The sequence below is a fragment of the Dendropsophus ebraccatus genome, chromosome 8, assembly GCF_027789765.1.
Source record: "Dendropsophus ebraccatus isolate aDenEbr1 chromosome 8, aDenEbr1.pat, whole genome shotgun sequence".
NCBI classification, from domain to species: domain Eukaryota; kingdom Metazoa; phylum Chordata; class Amphibia; order Anura; family Hylidae; genus Dendropsophus; species Dendropsophus ebraccatus.
In genome coordinates, this window is record NC_091461.1 from 88,924,494 (window position 1) to 88,950,382 (window position 25,889).

The 25,889-nt window shown below is 41.1% G+C and overlaps 1 protein-coding gene across 8 annotated transcripts in view; it reads left to right on the forward strand.

Moving 5' to 3' along the window:
• Positions 1-25,889, forward strand: part of ZMIZ1 (zinc finger MIZ-type containing 1) — a 243,890-nt gene that overhangs the window by 48,914 nt on the left and 169,087 nt on the right. For all 8 annotated transcript variants that reach the window (XM_069980884.1, XM_069980886.1, XM_069980883.1 and 5 more), the window contains exon 2: positions 4,248-4,387. The gene's annotated coding sequence lies outside the window, so the exon portion shown is untranslated. The remainder of the gene's footprint in view (positions 1-4,247; positions 4,388-25,889) is intronic.

Below are 25,889 nucleotides of genomic sequence, written 5' to 3' on the forward strand. Positions count from 1 at the left end.
ATGCACGAAGTCTGCTGATTGTTTTCTTTCAACACGTTGAAAAAGCAACGATTAAGGTAGCAGCGATCTGATGCCGCTGTTCCGGATAGGAACGGCGGTCTGCTGCTATCTTCTATGGGCTGCCCGGATGATCTAGCGATCACCCGGGCAGGCCCCAATTCCCCCCCACCCCCGGCTCTTCCCCGCTCGCTGCCAGCGCTATTACACGCACCGGCAGCAAGCGGGTAACTAGGAGCAAGTGAGCACTAACCTGACAGGTTGGCGCTTGCTTGCTTGCTCTCATTGCCCCGTGTAATAGAGGCTTAAGGGTGGATACAAAGACAATGGGCAATATAAAGGAAGGATGTATACTTCTGCCTCTTGCTGGATCCACTTTTGGCTTTGGGTCAAAAACTGCTGTGTGTGACTACAGAATAGATTGGGGGAAAAAACTACACTAAAAATGCCTAATTTGGTGCATAGCATTTTGTGGGTCAAAAACTCAGCAGCCAGATGTTAACTGAGGGTCAACTGGGAAAATTGAAAATTTATACACAAAGGAGGTTTGTGTTACAGCATTTTTTTTTTTTTATTAAATTACAGCAGACCCTTCATTCAACCTTTTTCCACAGAAACACTGGATCTATATGCATGTTGTCCCCACCCAATTGTTCCATAATAAGGGTATGTGCACACAACAGAAAAGAGGCCGAATTGCTAGCAGATTCCGTGTCAAAATACATGCGGAATCCGTTCGAAATTACGCCCGGAAAATTTGAACATTGGTCATTTCCATAGGTTTTAATTGGCTTTCCGCTCATTCGTGCACACGGCAGTATTTTCGGACGAAAAATTCTGCCACGGTCCGCGTTCCGCCCGAAGAATTGGCATGTCCATTATTTGTGCGGATTCCACTAGAGGAATCCTATAGAAGTCAATGGGGCTTGCATTCCACTCAAATTCTGCCAGAGCTGAATAGGTGAGGAATTTTAAGCAGAAAACTTTCCCCTTCAATTCCTTGCGGATTCCACACAAATTCCGTAGTGTGCACACACCCTTATACTGGAATTACATGGAAAAAAAATTGTATGACTTTCACAGGTGATAAAATGCCTATAGTATTTTATACTGAAATGCAAAAACACCGGAAAACCTAACACCAATTAGTCGGAAAATCATTTGGTGCTATCAATGTGCCATATTGGCAAGTGTAGAATAGCAAGCAAGCTGTACAAGTAGGAAGCCAGTAAGGGTACAATCTTGTGTGGCTGTGCCAGAGTGGACATGGGCCTGCTTTAACAAGAACGGTGAGAATGACTATTGCTAATCACAAGGCAAGTTCTTAATATGCCATGATACATACAATTTAACAATTCATACTTTTGTCATAGTGTACAGTGCGTCTTTACATGTGATGATTATTCCATATTGTGATGAAACTGAAAATACATTTTGGACAGTCTAAAGTAGTATTTGTATAAATCCACTACATTGTGACTGTATGTACTCTACCATGTGGTTAACACAATCCTACCATCAGCATTGTTTACACATAGTGAATATGTGCTGAGGCTAATGGCAAAGTGATGAATTACTTGGTAATAGTAGCCCCCTTGGAGGGAACACTTATTACTGTAACGTTATGTGCTCACACCTTTTTTTTTTTTTCCTGCCTAAAGCTGAGCTGTGATTGGTTGCTGTGGGTAGTTTGCACCAGTCTAAATTTTACACCCTTTGATAAATCTCCCCCTTTGTCTCAAAATGTGTGCCTAAAAACATCCCCTTTTTTAATAGACACAAACAGTCTGAAAGAAGTACCTTGCAGTTAATTTTACATCTGTAACATTAACGCTAGAATGTTTTAATACTGAATTAAAAGGATTTAAAAAAATTGACACCTTTCAGACTTTTTTGGGCCCAAAAAACACTGTGTACCTTACAGGTAATATATGCTTTACTTTATGTAGTGTGTCAGGTTCCGTTGGTTACTTTATTAGCCTTGTTCTTCTTTTATTAACATGTAACGGACTATGGCACTTGGTGACGTAAGCTGTGCCGCTGCTGGTTTCTTGAATTCAGTTAAAACTCTTTGGTATCTTTTTAGTTATTTGTGCTATTGCAATTGACCTTCTATACAACCATTTGTGCAATGCAAGGTAAACAAATAAGCTAGCTAAACTATGGTTATCAGGGCTGCCCATTCATTTTAGACTGTGAATTCTTATGCCTTGCTGACTAGCATTTTTTTTTTTTATTCCTTTTTTAGGGTGCGTTCACACTTACAGAATCTGCAGCAGAAGCTGTACGTGTGGACGCATCCTTAAGAGGGGTTGCTGTATAAGCAAGCATTGCTCCTATGTGATTGTTGTGGTGCAGAATGTGGCTGCTGAGCACATGACGGATGCTCCAAATTTAATGTATTTCCTAGAACTATTTTCATAGATTAGAGTCAGATACTTAAAGTGTCACTGTCGTTTGGGAAAACTTTAGAGATATTCAAAAGTTATGATCAGTCTGGGTCTGAGGGTTCAGAGGACTGTGCTGAAAAAAAGAATCCGGCTCATAATGTAAAGGCCTTATTACACGGAATGATTATCGGCCGTATTCGGACGATATCAGCCGTTACGGCCGAAAATCGTCCTGTGTAAGAACGCTGGTGGCAAGTGAGAAACGAGGAGCAAACGACCGCTGACCACGAGCGTTTTCCTCTCACCACTCATCTGAACGCTCGCACCCGGACCAATCAAAACTATTTACACGTCTCTGACATGTCGAAAGTTTTCCCAAACGACCATGACACTTTTCAATTATTTTTTTTTTTCATTTTTTTATGTTTTTTATTAGCTTTAAATTATTCTGGGGGCAAACTGTCTTGCACATGCGTGTGTGTTTTTATTTGGCATTTGGAGAGATGCCTGACAGCAAGCCCAATGCACATGGGAAGCACTGTAGACTGGCCCAGACCCTATTCCCAATAATGGAAGCATTTTGTAGGTATGCTCTGTGCAGAGGTCATTCTACAGGGAGAGTGAGTCTGATCTCTGAGCTTCAGCCATTGTGAATGGTGTCTTATCTTTATATTTGTGTCACCTTTCACTGTAATCCTGTCTGTGATAAGGAAGAAGATGCTGGGAATTGATATGTATGGAACGAGAAATCTCAGCTTATGACGTGTTGCTGACTTAAATGGGCAGAATGTAGTCATATTGGCATGTTCTATTTCCTTAATATAATATTATTTATATGGGACCTACACTTTTAAGCTCCACCCAAACACAGTTTACTTTGGCACCACATAGGGCTATGCAGGTGTGGGGTAGAATACGATGTGTAAGCCATTTACATGGACATTTTTTATAAACTCCTTGCTGATGGTGTGCAGTGTTGACTTTTTTTTTGTCATGTAGCATTGTTCTAAAGCAGAGGTCTCAAACTCCTGACCCTCCAGCTGTTGCAAAACTACAATTCCAATCATGCCTTAATGATTAACGATCGAACGAGAAATCGTTGATCGCTTTATAAAGGCCCTATTCCACGGAACGATTATTGTCCGTATTCGGCCGATATCGGCTGATACGGACGATAATCGTCCCGTGGAATAGAGTGCAACGATCAGCCGACATCGTTCATGTCGGCTGATCGTTGCAGTCGCTTGTTTTTGAAAAACAAGCGACTGATACAGCAACGATCTGCTGCCGTCGCTCCGTTGAATAGGAGCATCGGCAGCAGGCGCTGCTGTATCCTATGGGCTGCCAGACGATCAGCGATCCCCGAGCGGGGAACGAGGAGCAAACGAGCGCTGAGAGCTCTCGTTTGCTCCTCTAAACGACCCGTGAAATAGGGCTTTAAGACCCGGACCTATTTTTATCTTTGCTCGTTCGCAAAACGTTCACAAACAGTCGTTTGAGATCGTTAATCATTAACGATTATGCAACCGATAATCGTCCGGTGGAATAGGGCCCTTAGTAGGGTGAATCAATTTGGGATTGCTCCCAGTAAAAGTAAAACTGTTACATTGTTTTCTGTATCATCTGTATCCAGTCTTCTGCTGCTTGAACTTTCCTATTTACAGTCTAGCCTACAGCTCATCAGTCCTCTACAGTCTGCAGTCTTTCCTAATGTCTCTCTTAAAGAATCCCTGTCTTTATTTACTTGTGTTCATCCACTCAATAAAGGACATCATTGTGGCCTGTGTATATACTATGTCTTATATAAAGAAAAAACACCATGTTACACTTTGTAAACTTTCTTGTATTTTCTCTGAACAGCTTACAATAAAGGAAGAAAATGAACGCGGCCATCTAGGACCTGCTCAGCCAATGAGAACTTGGATTACTCTTCAAAACAGAATAAAGTGACTTGTGAAGCATTAAAAGAAGTTCTAGCCGAGATCCCAAGGAGAAGCCTAGTAAGTCTTACTACTTACATAATAACTGGATGTTTGTCTGTATAGGATTATACATCCGGTGATGATATAATCCCTTTCCTGTTCTCCCAACGCAGTAGTGGTAAAAGTCTTATCACTACAAACTATGAACTACTGTAATCCAGATGACATGTGACTGTAGCACTTCCGATTCTGCAGCGAGATGCCCCATTGACTCCCTCCTGGCTGTGGAGCAAGCACACAAATATCTCACTTCGGCCAGATATCTAGAGATGCTACACAGAAACTACTTAACCCCTTCCAAATCTTTACTTTGCCAGCAAACCTTAATCATTACTGGTGCAGATTCTTAGCTATTCAGTCCTAGAAACAGGTTCTGGATTTCGACTTTGTGAACTAATTCTTACCCTTGGAGCCAAAGATGAAGTATTGTTTTTTTTTTATGTTTGCGTGACGCGCTTTTGTGTATGCTAGATTCCAAATAACAAACATGTCAAAAATTTAGGATTGGATTGATCGGGGTCCTGGTGCTGAGAGCTGAGACCAACACCATTTACTTAATGCGACCAAGAGAAGTGCATGGCTGGGTGCTTCACTCTTGGTTTCCTGCATAGTTGGAGAGGTTGCAGGAGGCATACTCCACAGACTTGTAATTAAGAACGTTTCCTGCAGACGGCCAACTTAGGCAATCTAGGTAGTGAAACATGCTGTCAGATAGCTGCTTTTAATCCAAGATCTGTCCTGGGGTCTATTTGGCAGGTGGTGCAGTTATTGTCCTAAAAAAGCTTTTTAAACTTGCAACCCTGTGTCAAATTGGCGTGGCCTAGAGTACCCATGCCCTAGGCTTGTGACGTCTCTCCTTCCCTCCTCCCCACCCTCTTTACCATTAGGAAATGCCCCCAGGCGGGATTTCCCCTAATGATTACTTGTCTGCACTTGCTCTGAATCATTGAGGCCCATGTGCAGTGTTTAGAGAAGTGATAATCTTTCTAGGGGCATTACTAATGATGAAGAGGAGGGACGGAGGGGTGTCTCAAGCCTAGGGCACGGACATTCTAGGCCATGCCAATTTGACACAGGGTTTTTTTTTTTACAAGTTTTTTTTTTGTAGGACAATAACTGCATCATTTGCCGAACCAATCCCAGGACAAGCGGTCTGGGGGGTGGGGGGGAGAGATAGTGGGTAGGGAGTCGCTTTAAAGGCAACCCCTCTAATTTATGAACTGCCATTGTAAGATCTTGCTCAGACCCCTAGCATACAGCTAGTTTTACTTATAGAATCTGCGGCCAGCTAGACCTTTTCTTTGAAATGGTAGATACAGGGGGACTGTAGTATTTTGTAGTGCCCATTCAGTTGGATGGCCACCTGATTGAGAGCCATTACTCATCTGCTCTTGCCTCTGGTATAGAGGAGGGTCCAGCAGTCCATTGGACATTGGAGCTTCACTTGTTCTTGTTTTGTTAACTTTTTACTTATTCTCCAGTGTGATGAAAATCGGTTCCTCATGTCTCCTGCCGGGGAATAGGATACTGCGGCTCACCCACCGCTTGACAATTCAGGGATGACTGCACTTAACTTAGGCTTTAAAGTGGATTGGAGCCAGACATCATATGATTGTGTGCTTATTTCCAATCAAAGGGCTGCGACACGGCTGCGTGCAGGATAGGAATAATATTTGATAGCAGAGCCTGGTGTCACGTTCACTTTAAGAGATGCAGCTGTTTCCTACATTTACAGATACAGCTGCCGCCAGTGCTTGTTTAGCTCAGTGCTTCCACTGCACACAGCTTGGATTCAAGTTTTTTTTTTATGGAAATATATCTTCTACAAAACATGGCCGACGTCATCGCTGGCTGGTGCAAGCCTGAAATCTGACCCTGCTCTTACCTCCAGTTACTTTAAGCTGCCGCTCGAGGATCTCTTTGTACATGGGCAAAAGCAGATCATGATGTTTCCTGCCTCTCTATCAAAGCTATCTAGAGAAAGCCATTGAGTCGTCTTTTCCTTTAATCTAGCAGCCTTTTCCCCATACTGCTGCTTTGTCTTAGTGGGGATTGGATATGTACTATTAAATGGTGTCAGAGACTGATTGATTTCACAAGAGGTCAGCCTTCATGCTTCTCACAAAGTACAATGCAGCTGCCACGCACTCTGCATGTTATCTACCCTTGGCATCACTCTACCTCTGTCTCTTGCTCTTTGTTTTGCAACAGTGATGTTTCTGGGGCAACACTGGTGTTTAAAACATGACACCGTGCCTGGCAGCCTATACTGCGTACCAGTCAGCGAATTAGAGACTTTTAACCCCTTCCGGGAGTACCTCAGTCTGGGAGGCTAGCTACTTGCATATTTGCAAAACGTTCATATAAAAATGTTCTTATTCTGCATGTACGTGTTTAAGGGTGGACTTTCCTAAAAAAATGTTTCGGAATTAAAAATGAAAGTGCAATGATATACATTTTTCTATTGTAGCTATTGGGGGGGAGGGGGTATGTTAGAAACAGAGGTTAAGGCTGAAGTATGCAGTTTATTACCATTATAATTAATCCTTATCCATCATTCCTCTTTGTATTATATGCACTGGTCGACCTTTTATGAAGTTTTTACTAGTTGATGGTTTGATGTGGATGTGGATTTTTCAAGATATTTGGATATATATGGATTATAGTTGGACTTTTAGCAATACTCACACTTCCTTACTTTCCCTAAAGGCCGATTACACCAAGCAATTATCGTCTGATAATCGCTTGGTGTAATAGGTAATGTTATAAAGCAACGATCAGCCAACATGCAAGATGTCAGTTGATCGTTGTCTTTCAACATGTCAGGGAAAACAAACTATAACATAAGCGATGGTCTGTGATAGGCCAGCTGCTCCGTGTAATAGGAGCTGCGGCAGCACACCAATGCTCTTTCCTATGGGCCATCCGAAGGATCTTAAGATCGTCCAGGCAGCTTCCCGCGCCACCCCCTTTCCCCCTGCTCCCCCTCTTGCTGTCAGTGCGTGTAATAGCTCCGACAGCGAGCAGGGAACAAGGAGCAAGCGAGCGCTGATATGACAGGTCGACACTTGCTTGCTCCTAAATACCGGCCCATGTAATAGAGTCTTTAGTTGTCTGACACCTCACAGCTATACCAGACACAGTTGGGAGGGGGCGAGTGATTTACAGTAGAGAGCTTTTAATGGCATGTGGAGAAAGAAGGGGTTACTGACACATTGGCGTTGTGAGCGAAAAGGAAAGATAGCAGCAGCACAGCAAGGAAGGGGTTACACTAAGGACTTAACTGATACTAAGAAAAACTTTGATTTACCTTTTTAAGACCATATGGATCCTCTGTAGGATAAAGACAGCTGACAGATTGTAGGTATACAGCCTAGGTGTGCTCTATTTTACACATAGCTGTAGCTAAACCCCACCTCAAGTCATTTTGATAGTGATTTATAACATGTTATAAATTTTATTAATCATTTTAGTACACATGATTTCTAGTGCAAAAAAGTGTGTTTGTGTGTGTGTACATATAAATGCCCCCAATACATTAGTATAAGGTTGTAATACCCTCCTGAATACTGTGAGGTGCGGAGGTTACATGTGTGTTTTTTTTGTGTTTTTTTTTGCATGCCAGCCATAGATTTGTTTTCTGCAAAGATATTTTTACATTACTGATTATTTTTGACAGTGAAATGAGACGGCTTAGAGCGCATCAGTCTTTGACATCTGCAGCTATTGTGGACCAGATGGACACATGCACACAGAAGATCACATTAAAATGCTATAGTAGTTAGTTTAACTCTTGCTGGGTAAAGCATATCAAAGATGGTCTATCATTTAGTTTTCCTCTTTGCGAACACGTGGCCTCTAGAGAGATTTCACATATGTTTTTAAGCACATTATTACTAAATAATTAGCAATTAATTCATTGACGGCTTTACTAATTTTGGCAGGTAAAACCACCAGCTATTGGAGGAAATGGCTAACTCACTAATGTGTATGAGGACCTCCCAACCCTTCATTGAGAGGTCATCTTAGGGAGAGAACTCTTAACCCTATTATTCAGAGAGGCTCTCTGCGAACCCTACGGTTAGTTCCGGTTACTCTTCTGGTCTGCCCTGCAATTCGCCACTTCCAGCCTATCGTGAGATACAGGCCGACACACTCTGAGACTATGTTCACACAATGTTTTTTTTCATTAAACAACGGCTGTTTAATCACAGCGGCCGATCGCATTGACTACTATGGAATCCCGGCCGGAGTATATACACACTGTATACTCTCCGTCCAGGATTCCATATGTCCGCACAGGACGTTTATTTTGTGCAGCTACTATTCATTGAATAGCGGCCGCACAAAAATAGACTGTGCAGACAATATAAAGTATGGCTCTGGATGTACTTTACATTGTCAGCTATGGCTAATTGGAGGTCGGGCACACCCAAATGCCCCCGCATTCCAATTAAAAAGAAATGATGCTAACCCGACCAGTACTGCAGTATCGGCCGGATTAAACATCCCAGACAGTGGCCTTTCTGGGACACTGCCGTGTCACAGAACGGCCACTGTCTTGCCATGTGTAAATATGGCCTTAGAATGTAATTATATTTTTCTTATAAAAACACAGTTGTTGATGTAATTTTTTGACTTGACAAAAGTGGGAGCGGGACCACCAAAACGCATTGCTGCAGTGTTAGTTTTTTTTTTTCAATAAATTTATCTTGGAAGGAATAAAACTACTGAATGTGTGACCTTGCAGCTGTTACAACTTTTTAAACGTTGAGGAGGGAAATTGGTTTGTTCGTACAGCCTCTTCCCCCACAGTGGAGTAAGTTACATGGCATACCCAAAAGTGCTGTTATATGTTTGTTATTATTGGTTTTATTTCCTGAGCGCTACTGTGTTTTTTTTGTTTGTTTTTTTGGTCCTATCCATGTATCTTTACTGATGTGGATAGCATATCTGGGTTTTGTTGAGTGCCCTTTCTGCGGATGTTCTTGATGAACAGGGATCTATACCTATCTACTAAAGGTTTTTGTGGATTTGAGGTGCAGTGGGTAAGACGATCGTGCTCTTTACCCACATACACCAGGTGGTGTCATTAATTGTATTTAATTGGATGAGTGTTGTCCGCTGCTCTCTTGGTAAGTTCAGCCAACAAACACATTTACATTAGATAAATAAGCATTTCTAGGGACACTCCTTGATGAAGATTGGCCTGTGTAAAAGGGCCAGGTTTCTCCACAGATCATAGTTGATCCCTGGGGGTCTCCTCATTGGGATACTTTGTGATCAGTTGATGTTTAAGGGTACAAACACACACACCGTATACGCAGCAAATACGCAGCAGATCTGCAGCAGACTTGGTGGTTCAGATTTGATGCTGTGTTCAGTTATTTAGATCTAATCTGCTGCGTATCTGCTGCATATCTGCTGCGTATCGCAGCAGTAAATAAGCTGCGTATACGGTGTGTGTGTTTGTACCCTAAGAAAACTTTCTAACAAGTACTGGGGGAATTTGTAAAGGAAATATCTTTTAATGTCTCTTTTAAACTAAAGTGATAACATTCTAGTTATCCTCATGGCAGCCTCTCGCCTTTTTTTTCTTCCTTTTTCGTTAAATTAATCACTTTTTACCTTATTAATAAACTCCCAAATGTTTGCTCATTTCTGAAAAGCCATAATTTCCACACTTCCCTCAGAAGTCATTATGACCAGGCAGCGGCAATTCGTAGTCGTTCCCTATCCTGTCTGATCAATGACGACGCTTGAGTGAAGTCTGTCTGGATGCCTCTCCCTCTCTGTATTTTTGGACCTGTCTTTACACAGTCTCATTAGCACCTTCATCAGGTGTAATCTCTGTCTTACGTGAAGAAGTGAGAAAAGGTGACAGGCTAAAAATAACTGTGAATATCGCCGTGGTTGCTGCCGGCTTGTCACAAATTTGTATTATCGCTGCCATTTTGCTTTAGTAGTAAATATAGCTCAGCAAGGAGTAGTTAGAGGCATGTGAATGAAGCGCCTTGTTATTGAAGGGATATGTGAGATATACGGAGGTTTTGTTTTTTTATGTTTTTTTTTTTTATACAGGATACAAAGTTTCTCAATTTAGGTTTTCTGCTTAAAAAGAAAACATGGCAATAAGCAAGTTTTACTAGCACAATAGAAATAGATAGTAATATTATAGTACTGGAGGGTTCTCTACGGTTCGAACTTGTGATTTAAAAGTTTTGTACTTCTGTGCTGTTATGGAATGTTTTTTTGTTGTTGTTTTTATGCTGTTTTTGGGTCCCCTTTTGGTTTTCCTTTCTGGAGATTATATTTTCCCCCCTGTGCAGTGAGCCGCATTAGGAACCTTTTTAATATTTAATGTGAGTGTGATTACACCTCTGTACTGATAGCATGAGCTTCGTCATCACTACATTTACTGTGCTCTAAACATAGATATTGGATAGGAACTCTCTCTTTTGTATAGGCTTTGGCCAATTTAATTATCTATGTGTATTAACTAAAAATTATATCAAATTTTAGTGCATGCGTTATGATTTTACTTAGAAATTAATAAATCCAGCTACTGTTTGCATAGGGTGTTGGTTTTACCTATGCTGAGCCTGGGAGGGTGAATATATTAGGAGGGAGCCTCATAGTTTCTTATGGTTTTTAATGTAATCCTGTCAATGGGACTACAGGTTGTGTATTCTTGTCTGCCTGCTGTTCACGGCCTATAGGTAAACTGCAGATTGACTGGTAAAAGGATAGTTAACCTGAAATCGTTCACCATATTATACAGAACGATAGTCGTTAGTTACGATCGTTACTATGATTGTTTACTCCGTCTGATCCCAGCAAAAGAAGGAACGATTTGGTATTATGCTGCGTTTACACAGAACGATTATCGTGCGAATTCGCACGATAACGATAGAATTCGATAATCTAACGTGTAAACGCTGCGAACGATCAAACGACGAACGAGAAATCGTTCATTTTGATCTTACAACATGTTCTAAAATCGTCGTTCGCAAAAAATTTGCAGATCGTTCCGTGTAAACAGACGTTCGCCGATTTAACCAATGTGTGAGATAGGCTTAAGCGATCGCAAAACGAATTTCCATACTATATATCATACCGTCTAAACGCTGATCGATATGAAAAAAAAATCGTTACTCCAACATCGTTAATTGTATGATCGGGCCAATTATCGTTTCGTGTAGACGCAGCATTACACTGAACAATTAGTGAACGAATGCGGAACTACAGCGAACAATTAGCCAATGACTAACAATGATTTTAGGGTCAGATCTAAATCAACTACACGATAACGATTTTTTGACCGTTGCCTACAGTTACACAGGACGATTATTGTTTAAATTCGAATAATATAACAATTTTCCGCACTCTAATCGTCCCGTGTAATAGGGCCCCAAGTGGATCCACAAGTGGATCTGCAATTACAGACAAATTTATATCCCGCTGGTTTCTATATGCCTATTCACACGTCCGTGAATTTTGCACATCCGTGCTGCAAAAAATGACATATCCTAGTGCAGATCATAACTGGGACATGGACAAACCAATAGAAGACCATGGGATCCGTATTTTCTACAGACTTTACCTCCGGATCTGCAATTCTAACTAACTCATTTTGACCATTGTTCTTTTTACTTTCTGCTTTTACTGATCTGCAAAAAATAAGGACAACTAACACTACAGACAAATTTTTGCTGTCCCAAAATATGGTCTGCAAAAATAAACTGAGTTGTGAATGAGGCCTTATTCTTACGTTACATGCATGGTTCATAAGTACAGACTGTGTGCTATGAAATGGAGTTCCCAGCATTTTGCATTATTATGATTCTGGTAGCTCCAAAACCATTTAAATGTTTGTGTACTGACCTGCTGTGTCCGTTCTGTAGCACACTGTCCGTATTTATGGACCGTGCACTGAAATGATGATTTCTCCTGTAAAGACTTCCTACTAGCTGTGCCGCCACATGGGGATCCCAGTTTGGCAATTGGTGCCAACAAATATTTAATATTCTATGCCAGAGGTTCCCAACCTATAGCTTGCAAGCAAGTGCATGTGGCTGAATGGTGGCTGCTAGATTACAGCAATTGTAGAGATCTCTCACTACCCCCATTACCTGCCCTCCTCCATGATTTCATCCAGTAAGGTTGTATAGTCAGACCACAAACACATGAAGGTAATTGGTCCTCTCTAGACAGAGACTTCTTCACCAAACTAAATCACCTGGGTCTAAATTTTATAAACATCATCACCGAACCAGTTACCTGTCCTCTACGAAGTGCTGCCCTCATCTGACTACACAACCTTATTGGAGGAGGGCAAGTAACGTTGGTGCTTTCCAGTACAATATTGTTGTTTGGAACAATTTACAGGTGTTTCCTATTTTATTAGGTTAAATATTCTCTTTTGGATGAATTGTATGTAGCACGCGACCATCTCTCAGTACTAAAGATAACAAAGGTTAGGAGCCACCTTTCTAGGCTAGCTACACTTTCTTATGCTTACACCTTTCCATGAGGTATATTATTTATTATTACTATGTTATACTATACTATATATTATAATATATCATTTATTGTATTTTATAGTTGTCATTGTTCAGTATTCCTTTTGATCAGAAATGCAGTTACTGTAAAAGAGATTGTGAAGCAATGTATCTGACTGTTACCATCCCGCACTGACAATGTAGATTGTCAGTTTTATATGACAGGGAATCCCCAGCTTCATGTCAATTGCTGTCACTTACGCTTAACTATTGTACGGGCGTTTGATTCCCTTGTCGAACTAATGTGGTGTCTCAATTAGCAAAGAAGTTCTGGAGACCTGGCATGTCCTAACAATATGTGATAAATTTATTATGCGCACGCTCGGTGAGAGAAGTTGGCAGAGACAATGATCCAATATGGCCTCTCCAGTCCTGACCTTACTAAAGGGGTCAATGGAGCAGCTGTAGAAAAATACATTTTTCATGAAGATGTCAAACTAGAAAAGAATAATTTCTTACATTTAACTGAGAACAAACCATGTTTTTATGTTATGTACTGCAAATGGCAGACAGGCCAGCGTTAGTCATGTCATGTATGGGTCTTGCTATTTGTTATCCAGGATTAGAATTGTTTTTCTAGAATCGGTACCTCTGTTGTCACTGAGCTCGGTCTGATATTGCATATCCACTTATACAGCTTTTGTTTACTTTCACCGCATTGATGGAGATTGCAGTTAGTATTGCTCCTCTTATTGTTCATACATCGGACACAAAGGGCAGGTCAGTGTCCTTGTCAATATAAAGCTGGAATCATCCGTGTAGTATTGTGGCCATTTTCGATGCAGTTATTTGAGCCAAAGCCAGAAATGGATTCATAATGGATAAAAAAAAAAATCTATAGGAGGAACCGGAATAACCTACGGGCAACCATCATACATCCAGAAACTACATCAGGCGGATATTAACATTGTTCACAGTTTTAGGCATTGTGATCACTATGTATAGCATCGGCCATTCTGTGACCTAGCCGGTGTTACTGAAGATCATACTGCAGTACGGGCCGGATGATTTTCGTTTCTGCGTCCGGAGCCACATGCTCCATTGTGTGAACTGGCAGGTTCTCTGCGGCCGCTATTCAATGAATAGGGGCAACAGCAAACTGACTTGTCAGTTTTTGGCATGGCCGCTAGGGAGCCCGGCCAGAAACTTACGTAGTGTAAAGATAGCCTTATAGTTATTGGCCGCTTACTTAACTGGACAGATCTTGGATTAAAAGCTGCTATCCGAAGGTACAAGCGGTTTGAGGGGGTCAGATTGTGGGTACAGAGTTGCTTTAAGTCATGTATTTTTGGATGGCAGTCATTTTGAAGCCAAAATACGGCCATATTTTAGCCTCAAAGTGACAGCCATCCAAAAATACAGCTGAAAAACGTGGCGTGAACCAAGCCTCCTCTATATGTTTTGCCCTTTAACCTCTATTATCTAATTATGGAAGCTGTCCATTTGCCATTTGGCCAATATAAGCCAGGATGGATGGATAAAGTGGTCGACCATGTATACTGACAAAAAGCTGCTGTGTTCCCATCTTAGGCCCAATTCACATGTCCGCAATTGCGGATCCGCAATTATGGACAGAAAATAGGATCAACGTATTTCAATGGCCCCATTCACACATCCGTAGTTGTGTACAGGGCGGTGATCCGTAGCACCCAAAAAATTATAGGCCCTAGTGCGGACTTAAATTCCTCCACGGACACACCAATAGAACCCTATGGAATGCATATTTTTGCAGATGCGATCTGCTAAAAAATATGGATCCACAATCCACAGATAGCTACTAGATTATTATAATTAACCAGAGTTTTTAATTTTTGCAGATCAGCAAAAAATACCGATGGAAATTTACGGATTGAGGCTATGTTCACACTACGTATATTTGAGGCTGTATGTTTGAGGCTGTATAGCAACCAAAACAAGGAGTGGATTGAAAACACAGAAAGGATTTGTTCACACAATGTTGTAATTGAGTGGATGGCTGCCATTTAATGGCAAATATGTGCTGTTATTTTAAAACAACGGCTGTTATATTGAAATAATGGAAGTTATTTACCGTTATATGGCGGCCATCCACTCTATTTCAACATTGTGTGGACAGAGCTTTTCTGTGTTTTCAATCCACTCCTGGTTTTGGTTGCTATGAGGACCTGACATGAGGACCAAATACAGCCTCAAATATACATAGTGTGAACCCAGCCTGATAATAATAGCGGACTCAAATTTGCAGAGTAAAAAATATACTGACGTGTGAATAGACCCTTATTATGGTCACTATGCTCTGCTATTAGCCTAATGTACACCATATAGGTTGCAGTATTCTGAAGCAAACCTTTTTTTTAGCTTGAATGAAAATACTTAGAAAATGATTACGTCCTTGTTATTTGCCATTAATGAGAGATCCTTTACGGCTTTGCCGGCATTATACAGTATCACTTGCTCTTTTCAGTATCTAAGCACCTCAAGAGTTAATTGGAAATCTCTCTGTCTCTCCCCCTCATTTATTCAGCTGTTTTTCAATGCACCATTGCCTCAAGCCCTTGAGTCCTTTCATCAAGGCTCTTGCCATTCTGTGATCTGCAGCGCTGTATATCAAGCTACTATTAAACGCAGGCTGGTTAGTGTTTGGAACCTGGCAGTGCTTCCTCTCTCTCTCTGAGGAAGGAGGAGGGCTGCGGACAGACAGAACAATGTGTCACCTTACAGCTGCCATGTTGTGCTTACCTAGGGCCTGTAAAGGCCTTGGTCTTAGTCTTATCTCCCATTTAACACCTTTACGCTTTGGTAAGATGTATGCCTGGTGGAACGTTTCTGCACTCTATACGGTAACATATCTTCATTTCTAAGTAAATGTTTGTTAGATTCATACTGGCAGGCCTTTGCTTACACAGTGAATTTTAATGGATGGAGACTACTGTACTAAAAAACTATATACCGTATTAAAGGGGTGGTCTCATTCAAGTGTAGCCACCAAGGTGAAGCGCTGTTTGCTCCAGGTCCTGTTCCTAGCACGACAGCCCGGAAAAACTGATGATTTGGCTGTGGAACGGCGTGGCTAGTGAGGCATTTACCCTGCAGCAGGTGCTGCAGGGGAAATGTAGAATTGCATGGTGGCCATTCAGATGAATGACCGTACATGTAATTCATTGGCAGCTTAAGTCTGCCATACTGGGGGGCCACCACTAGATCAGCCCTCTATTTTGAGTCAAAGTTAGTAAACTAGCAATAGAGACCCTCCCCCTGTCCATATGCCAATAGATTTTTATTTTTTTTTTACTTTATAGCATTGTAAATGCATTTTTTTTTTTTTTTAAACCTTTTTAGAAGTTCTACAGAGAATCCTGCAGAAATACCACCAGGAGTATCCCATGTTTTTATAAAAGATCCACTGACCTAGAAGCACTACAAAAATGCAAAAAACCCAACTGCTGGTTATAAAGACATTAATATTTTGCAATAGAATGTAGAGGGAATGTGTTATCAGAGAGTGACCTATTGTTTACATCAAATTTTTGTTACTTTTTGGTGTGTGTTTTTCCCTCCCTCTAATCTTCCATCTTACTATTTATATTCTCCACTATGTATATCCTGAAATCCTGCAGTTTATATTTTTATTTTTTTAGCCTAAAACTAAGCTAAGACTTCCTGTTCTGTACAGATGACTTTCCAGCATGTCCTCATCACAGAGGGAATAAAGTGACACGTGACCCCCGTATATAGATGACATCATTGGCTCAAAGCCTCCCATTGCACAGGTCAAAAAGCATGTCTAGGAAACGCATTGGGTCTGCTAGAGTCTATTGTATCTATGATACATGGGGTGTGCTGTAAAGCAAATCTCTAAATGCCATAAAAACAGGTTAAACTGCTGGGACCCCTGTGATCCCCTGAACGGAGCCTCAACACGTTATTTTAACTGACAAAATCTAATAAATTCCTCTATTTATTGGTACTTGTCAACGTATTTTCTTGTTTACTGTGAAAAGAAAGTGTTACCTTCATCAAGGTTACCGATCTGTAATCATTTGTCTCCACAACATACTGCTATGAATGGACTGGCTCACAATACCCTACGCTACTCACTTAATAACACTTTACTACACAATGCTATTAGGTATTTACACGGTAATCATAGTGTTTTGTTGTTTGTGTTATTTTGCCTGACTGGCTATGTTCTGGCACAAAGTTACAAACACCATACTATCCATCTGCAGAAACAATAACCTGCTTCCTGATGGTTTCCACAAAGCTTCAGATTTTTTTTTTCATTGCACAAACTAAAACTGAATGAAAACAACAAAAGGGTAAAAGTTAGATTTTTCATTTGCTGACCGATACTGCTTCTGATCAATCTACCTATGTGTCATTGTGTTTGACTATCAATATAGGTAACGTATATAAGATCCACAAATGTCTGTAATCCGCTTTTCTGAGGAACCATCTGTTCAGGTGACTTAAAGCAACAAGAAATATTGGCTTACATAATATTTCTTCAATGGTTAATTAGCATCTTAATAAGCCTCTAAAGAAGCGTTTTCCACCTATCAAGCAAAGCAATTATTTATTGAACTTGTGAACACTTGTTAAATAACAACTTACACAGAAACTAATTGGGCAGAATTATCCTGACGTCTTTGTCCACCTCTACACTCAGAACTCATATGTGATGTTCCAAGACTGCCTCTCTTGTTTCCTTAGGTTTGGGTGAATATGCCTTATTAGACTGTTGTGAACCAAGTGAGAGAATGTACTTTCCAAGTTTTTCTTACTAATATTTTTCAAATATATTTATTTATTCATGGAAGGCTGTGGACATTCATGGAAGGCTGTGGACATTATTGGTCTATAAGGTCACTGATGTTGGGACATATGTTCCATAACTTAGTTGTGTTCTTAGTAGCTGACCACTTAGGCTGTGATTACCTAATCTTTGGTCAACTATAGTATTGTGCTATACACTGATCAGCCATAACATTACTATCACAGGGGACATAAATAACATTATCTGGTGAACCAGCAACTGGGTCAAGGCAACCCAAGGAGAAGAAAGGGTTAGCTTACGTGATCCAATCTCACAGGAGAGCTCTGGTCTAGGTGGCCTGGTCTAATGAATCACTTTTACATAATGTGGCCAGCCAGGTGGATGTGCGTCACTTACCTGGGTAAGATATGGTTCCCAGGAAGCTTGAGGAAGTGGTGTGATGTGGCGATGTTCTACTGCAGGCATGGGGAACCCTCGGCCCTCCATCTGTTGCAAAACTACAATTTCCATTATGCATGGACCACTAAATCCAAAGGGTTGCCTGTCCAGGCATGATGAGATTGCAGTCGTGCAACAGCAAGAGGGCTGAAGGTTCTTTATTTTGTGTTCTATATCCTGTGGTTGTTACTTTGAAATGTACACCTAAACATTGTTGTAACAATTTTATCCGTGATGGCAACGGCCTCTTTCAGAAGAATAATGTGCCGTGCCACACTGAAAAAAAAAATTAGGAATAGTTTTAGGAACACTTGGCCCCAATTCGGATTCCACATTTGTGGAATGTGTAGTCTGTGTGCAGTGGAGACCCCAACTCACAACTTAGAACATCTGGGGTGCCAGCTACCAAAGGACACTTTCAGTGGTTTTGTGGATTGCATGCCTCAACAGGTAGTTCTTTTGGTGGCATAAAGGTGACCTACACAATATTAAGTTGTTGTTGAACAGTGTCCATTGCCAAATGATTAAAGGGGAACTATTAGCAGGTTAGACGAGTCTAACCTGCTTAAAACTCCCTAGTGGGAACAGAACGCTGAAGATGAAGGTATGTATGTTACCTTCATCCATGGCACCATTTCCATGCTGTTAGCTGTGAAATCTTCTGACCAGTTATTTGTTAGGAACATCGGGGCTGGACTACCGCATCGGAGCATCGATCCGTCCCGCTCCCAGCTGTTCCCTTAATTGATCATTTTTAGGGGGCAGGGCTACGGCCCTTGTCAGTCCACCCCTTCTAATCCTCCTAACTGCTTACTGGGCAGAAGATTTCACAGCTAACAGCAGCTTAGATTTGTCTAACATACAGATAGTTCCCCTTTAACATTTACTCTGAAGTCTCTTTTTTACTAGTAGCTGTTTCAGCAATTAAGATGCGCTTAAAAAAGAGGCAATAATTTTTATTTATATAGCGGTGAAACGTTCCAGAGTCCAGTATTAGTGTGTTTGGCACATTCTATTCTTGTAGGCTTTTTTTTTTTAATTATTTCTTTCCGAGTGGTGTTGGTATCCTCTACCCAGAATTCAGCGTACAGTATAGTCTTTTATTATTCTAAAAAACATTTAATTTCCATGTAAAACACAATTTATTAATTGCAAGCTAATAGACTGGATTTTGCCTTTGTCTGGTATCAGTCACTTGTGTATCTGGCTGGATACTAAACTAAAAGCTAGTATAGAGGTTAAACACAATTATATCATTGGCAACAGGAGAACCATCTAAGAGCCATGTAACCTAATCCATGCTGTGAGATGGACAATATTAAAGGGGTTATCCAGCATTAGGGGTCTATTCCACTGAGCGATAATCTGCCCGATAATCGCTATGTGGAATAGAGACAAAAATCGGCCTACGATCGTGTCATCGGCTGATCGTTTATTTAGGTTCAAACCTAAAATCATCGGGCAGCAACCGCACACCGCTGCGTGGAATAGCGATGCGTAGAGGGCAACCGACAATTTCACAAGCAGCATGCTTACCTAAACATGTTGCAGGGCTTCTTCTGCGCTCCTTCTTCCTCCCGATCCTGGGCGCAGCAGCAGTAGCTTCGGTGCGGCCTGCCTTAGCTGACAGACCGCTCAGTGAGCCAGTGATTGGCTGAGCGGTCTGTCAGCTCAGACAGTCCGCACCGAAGCTGCTGCTGCGCCCGGGAGGCAGAAGGAGCGCAGGAGAAGACATGCTTAGGTAATGTATAGTGCATAAACAAGGGCTGCAAGGACATCGGTTACGATGTCCCCGCAGCCCTCGCTAAACAATTATTGGGCTGTGTAATAGGCCCAGTAAATGAGGACCGATCTACCGGACTGGCGCTCGTTTACATTATTGATCGGGCCCCCATCGACCCGTGGAATAGGACCCTTAGAAAAGCATGGCCACTTCCTGCCAGAGACAACACCACTCTTGTCTCCAGCTCAGGTGCGGTTTGCATTTAAGCTCCATTCACAGAGTTGCAAAACCTGCACCCAATCTGGAGATAAGAGTGGTACTGTCTCTGCAAGAAACTGGCCATATTTTTCGAATGCTGGATAACACCTTTAAGGCATGGTAGCCAAAATTAGGCCATGTGTGCAGTTCTCTCTGTTCAAGTACTCGGACTATGCCAAATGTGTGAATACCCCATTAAGGTGGTGTGACACTTCGGTTTTGCAATGGGGAGCACCTTGTTCCTTATGTGCGGCAGCAGACACAATGGGTTACTTGCCATTGCAGCATTTGCCAGTGAAGTATATCATTTTTCCCTCCCACCCATTGCATAGAAATGTGATTCATGCCTGCAGTGGCCCATTGTTGTTTATTTATTTTTAATACTTTCCCCGGCATGCAACATAATAGCTGAGCTGCATGGTGGAAGTAGAGCAGGCATTAATGATTGATAAAAGCTGAGAGCTGTTAAAAAAAAATCCTGTTTAATGCGAATGAATAATTTAATGCACTCTCTGTATGTTTTTAAGAAATGATGTCCCTTCTCTCTCTCTCTCTCTCTCTCTCTCTCTCTCTCTCTCTCTCATCTTTAGTGGCAAAAGCTTCAGAGCAGAGTCGTCCTTTAAAATGTTACTTGGAACCGTGTGAGGACATCACAACACTGAATTATATCATTGTAAAAATGTCTTATGGTCATTGAGTTGAAACTTTTAAACTCTAGTTTTTGGAGATTATTTTGGAAGCTGATAGAATATTTTAGCAGTATATTTGGACAATTATTGGATGATATTATGCTTTCCATGTTTTGCATTGAAGTTTTAGTTGAAGAGGACTCAAGTGTTTTTTTTTTTTTCTTCTTTAATGCTATTATGTATCCTTGGGTACCCTGATTCAAACACTGTTAATTTTGTTGAACACCCGGGCCATCTAGTCTGCCCTAGGCCATCATCTACTTTTTTTTTAAATACTTAGTAATAAATCATTGGCTCTTTTAGAGGTAAACCAGCAATGTTAGTGAATATTGGTTCTATGTGTATGGTTTGCTGTGTATATTTAATGTGGTAAATCTATTCGTGGTAATAAGAAATGTATTCCCTGCAGTCTAGATATCCCTAGATATTCTGCTGCTTTTTTTTTTTTTTTTTTACAGATTAATTTACCTATTTGGTGATCCTACATGTTCCCATTAAGAAGCTTCATAATGCAACAGACTGTGGGATAGGTGTATAAGGTTGATCTGTGCACTTTGGCTTATGGGTAAGGTTGAGGGTTTAGTGGTTCTTTACTTGTGAAGGAGGCTAGGGGCTACCAAGGGGCCTTGTCTAGATAGCACAGTACTCTGTCGGGGCAACTTGACCTAGTAGGTGCATCTTAATAGAAGAAGTTTGTACTTGTGGTTTAACAAATACCACCTTCTGCCAGAAGAGATCACAGAGTGCAAGGTCTGGTAGGACGAATCTCGTGCTTGCACAATCAGGTGTAGCTAGCCACTTGAGCTTCCCCTAGGATGGCCAAGCGAAGATCAATGGAGTACTTCAGCTTTAAATGCACTTTGCTCCACTTCAGACGAACCCTAATACTTGCTGGGACATCCTGACTAGTGTACAGAATGTCACCCCTGATGTAGACAATATTTTCCCTGTAGGGTAGTTCCCCAACTTTTGTTTCAGCACTGCATAGCTTTGAAATAACAAACAAACTACAGTATCTAGAATTCCTCTCTCTCCTCCTTTAGACTAGAAGAACCCTACGTTACCGAAGACCTTGCAGCCCTTGTTTAAACATCATACTTTACCTATCCAGGCTGCCGTCTTTTCCTGCGCCCTTTCTCTCCGGGTCCCGCGCAGAAGCAGCTTCCAGGCGGCCTGTATGAGCTGACAGACTGCTCAGCCAATCACTGGCCGCGGCGGTCCTGGCCAGTGATTGGCAAAGTGGTATGTCAGCTCAGACAGGCCGCTCCAAAGCTGCTGCTGTGCATGGGACTGGGAGAAGAAGCGCAGGAGAAGACCTGCAGCCTGGATAGGTAATGTATGCTGTTTTTAAATCATCGGCCACTGACTGCGCACCGCTAGTCCACGTAGCGATGCGCGGTCAGTGCCCGATGATTTTAGGTTTGCGCCTAAATAAATGATCAGCCAATGACACGATCATCGACTGATCGTAGTCTCTATTCCACGGAGCGATAATCGGCCGAATCGGGCTGATTCGTTTAATTATCGCTCTGTGGAATAGGCCCCTTAACCCTTATGATTCCTTTAGCTGTGCAAGGTGCATAGAGACAAGTAAGACCCCAAGTGGTGGAATAGTAGAGAATAACAGCCCAGAGTGTAACACATACAATGGAAATACCTAGTGTTAGGTTGTGCTGAAACACCTCCTGTGGGATACTACAAGACTGTACTCCTCTTGCCATCATAAATACTGGAACCCCTTACTAAAACCTATAGAACGCTTATATCGAGTCATCCATACAACATTGGTTGATCTAACTTTCCAGTAACGTGATACCAGTGTAATTTATTATTACTACTACATTTTATATGCTTTGTTTGGTTTCTTTGACTTGTCAGTAAACTGTGCTTCTTGAACTGGATATGAATTTGTCTATTTTTCTTGTTTTGTTACCCACTTCCTGTTCCACTGCATTGGCTGTCAGCCAGTATTGATTGGCGCCCACCCCGCTGGAGTTAACAGATGTCAGGAGTGATAGATTATGGGTCGTTCCTTTTAATTTCACTGCTCTCGGATCACAGCTTTGAGCCTAATTCTTTTCAGTGTCAGGATCACTCTTCTGTCACCCACCTCTTCCTTTAACTCTTGTGCTGCCATTGATGCATGACACCAATTAGACTTAAGCAAAAGTGAAGGCCACAGCTGTATTTTTTTCTTTTGTAGGACTGTCAATTCCAATGGAACCAGCTCTTGTCTCTGTTTTAGCAAAATAAGTTTTTGTTTATGAATCTGTGCACACAAGTAGAACATATTCACATACAATATTGGATATAATGTATACTTGCACACAGAGATCCCATATATTTCCACAATTAATATGTGGCTGTCTTCCAGCACAGCTTAAGGTGCTATTAGCTAAAGCGATTCTTAATGAAAAACGATCGCAAACGAGGTTGTTTATCGTTAACCTGAAATCGTTCACCATATTACACAGAACGATAGTCATTAGTTACGATCGTTACTATGATCGTTTACTCCTTCTGATCCTAGCAAAACAATTAACCATGTGCAATTACATTGAACGAAATGCGGAACTTGAGTAAACGAATGTGGAATTACAGCGAACGATTAACAATAATTTTAGGATCATATCTAAATCAATGATCAACGACATACAAACGATTTTTTGATCATTGCCTCCAATTACACAGAAAGATTATCATTTAAATTCGAACAATATAATGATTTTTCGCATGATGATCGTCCCGTGTAATAGGGCCCTTAGACTTCTTTTGTCCATATTGTTAGGGCGCACTACAAAAGTCATCATGCTTCCCCCTTCTATGCATCCACAGATTAGCATATATAGGATTTTTAAGGTGAAAAGTAATGTAATTAATGTCAGCATCAATCACAGTCTGATCGGCCTCCAGCGTTGTTTCTCTTGTAGAGAAACACAATCTAAGCAATCTCCTATCTTGCTTTTTGTGTTGCTATATATTATGAGGATTAACACTTCTATTTCAATATCACAAGTGGAGTGCTCTATCCAGATATTTATGTATGCGTCAGCTTTTTGTGTTATAAGGTTGCTCCGTGTTCTCCAGATATCAAAAATAATCATGGTTATGTTTCAACAGCTGAAATTTATTTAAAGGACAAGTCAATTTTTCCATACAAAATCTGATTTTCTGACCATTCACCCAACCCCCACTAGAGCATAGGTAGTACACTGATATTTATGCACCAAACCCACCTTTCTTACAGGCCAGTCTATAAGCTTGAGAAAGCTAGAATTGTGTGTGTGATCGTGCACTGGCAAATAACAGGATACAGATTTCTCATAATAGATGCTTCCTTTTATTGGTGCATATGGAGTCTGGAAAGATAAACTTTAATTGCCCTGAAAATTATCTATGCTTATATAATAAATAAGAAATGAGACTGATATATGGAAAGGTTTCTCTGAGTTCTGACAGCTGTGGAAAGCAGCTGACTATTGCACCACGGGACCAAAAGGGGACAGCCGTGTGTTTCTTGGCACCCTTATGCAGCCAAGAGCTGCTTAGCACTGGTATTAACATGACCTTCCTGTTATAGCCAAGGCCTTGCCTAGGTAGGGACACAACGAGTGTGCTGACTTGACAAACACATGTCAACTACTCTGCTTTATGATGTTTACTTTACTGCCATTGAGGCGCATTCATTTTTCTGCTTATAGAGAGAGAATGAATTGGCAGGAAGCTATCATGTAAAGACAGCACATCATTGTATTTGCTTTGGGTAACTCCAAGTCATGTTTCTAAAAGTGTTTTCATATGAAGCTTTATACTATTTCACGGATACTCCTAGAAAGATGCATTGTATAACCTCCTGCCTACATGAGGTCAGAGCATGCATTTCTCCCTTTCATAATGATTTCCCATTGCTCACGACTGGTCTTGTGATGAGAAGTAATAATCTCACAAATTACTATGGAAGGAATGTATCATTCCCTGCCACCAGCACGGCGGCCAGATTGCACAAATTCTTTGGGCAAACTCATGTCATTGCTCAGTTCTAGTTGTGCATACTTCTACTTTGCACAAAAACAGAGCTTGTGCAATGCTTTTGTGCAGTTTTCCCACTCTACACTGATGTCGAGTGATAAATTCCTCTGTACGCAGGCAAGGCCGACTGAAAATCGCTATGGCAATTGGTGGTAGAACATGAAGAGATTCTTACTTCATCTTGAAGCTAAACTGGATTAAAGGGGTTGTCCAGCAAAAATCTTTTTCTTTTAAATCAACTGGTGTCAGAAAGTTTTTATATAGATTTCTAATGGTGCGTTTACACGGAACGATAATTATCGTTCAAATTTTTGTGATAACGATCGCATTTGAGTGATTGGCTCGGCTAAACACAGCGAGCGATCAAGCAACAAGCGAAAAATCGTTCATTTCGATCTTTCAACATGTTCTCGAATCATTGTTGGTCGTTCACTAAAAATTTGCAGATCGCTTGGTGTAAACAGTCTTTATGTGTCAGATAGGCTTCAGCGATCTTAAAACGATCGCAATAACGATTTTTTCAAACGATATATATCGTTATGTCTAAACGCTGATTGTTATAAAAAAGACATTATTTTGAAATCGTTAATTGTTCGATTGGGCAAATTATCGCTCAGTGTAAACGCAGCATAATTTACTTCAATTAAAAAATCTCAAGTCTTCCCATACTTATTAGCTACTATATTTCATGCAGGAACTGTCCAGAACAGGAGAGGTCTTCTATGGGGATTTGTTACTGCTCTGGACAGTTCCTATCTCGGCCAGAGATGTCAGCAGAGAGCACTGTGTCAGATTGAAAATAAAACCACACTTTCTGCAGGACATATAGCAGCTTATGAGTATGGGAAGACTTAAAGATCTAGATAACTTTCTGACACCAGTTGATTTGAAAGAAAAATAATTTTGCTGGACAAACCCTTTAAGCAAGAAAAAGAACACAGCTACTTTCTTGCAAAAACAGCAGCCCCACCACCACCCACCAATTCAGCTCTATTGAATTCAGTGTAACTGAGGACCCAAACGGAGGACAGGAGAGGTGCTGTTCTTGAAAAAGTAGCGTGGACAA